Source organism: Tarenaya hassleriana, unplaced genomic scaffold (assembly GCF_000463585.1).
Source record: "Tarenaya hassleriana unplaced genomic scaffold, ASM46358v1 Cleome323, whole genome shotgun sequence".
NCBI classification, from domain to species: Eukaryota; Viridiplantae; Streptophyta; class Magnoliopsida; order Brassicales; family Cleomaceae; genus Tarenaya; species Tarenaya hassleriana.
This window is the reverse complement of record NW_010966402.1, coordinates 18,631-19,452: the sequence shown is the minus strand read 5'-3', so window position 1 is coordinate 19,452 and position 822 is coordinate 18,631.

The following is an 822-nucleotide window of genomic DNA, read 5'->3' as shown; positions in this document are numbered from 1 at the left end:
GGCATGTAGAGACCATGAGGATGTGCTTTCGATTTAGCTCGATGGCATTCGATGCATTTAGCACAAAATTTCCTCACATCTCGCTTAAGGTGTGGCCAAAAGAAATGTTCTTGGATGATGGCCAGCGTTTTATCTACTCCGAAATGTCCCGCAAGGGCACCTCCATGGGCCTCGTGGATGATCACATCATGCATCGACCCAGCGGGGATGCAAAGTCGGCGATCGCGGAATAGATATCCGTCATGTAGGTAAAATGGGCCAGAAGCACCATGCCTACAATCCTCAATGACGGTTTTAAAATCTGGGTCGGTCACATAGTTTTCCTTGATGAGTGCGAAGCCTAGCATGCGGGCTTCCATGACCGAGAGCAACGTATGTCTACGAGACAAAGCATCCGCGACGACGTTTTCTTTTCCCTTCTTATACTTGATTACGTAGGGAAACGTCTCAATAAACTCAAGCCATTTGGCGTGGCGTCGCTTAAGCGTGGTTTGTCCTTTAAGATGCTTTAGCGTCTCGTGATCGGAATGCACGACAAACTCTTTGGCGAGCAAATAATGCTGCCATGTCTCGAGTGCACGTACAAGAGCATAGAGCTCTTTGTCGTAAGTCGGATAGTTCAGCGTAGCTCCGCTGAGCTTTTCGCTAAAATAGGCCACGGGCCTCTTCTCCTGCATTAGGACGGCTCCAATGCCAATCCCGGAGGGATCGCACTCGATCTCAAAGGGTTTGTCGAAGTTTGGGAGGACTAAAACCGGCGCGGTAGTGAGACTATCCTTTAGAGCGGAAAAGGCGCGCTCTTGAGTCTCGCCCCATTCGAAG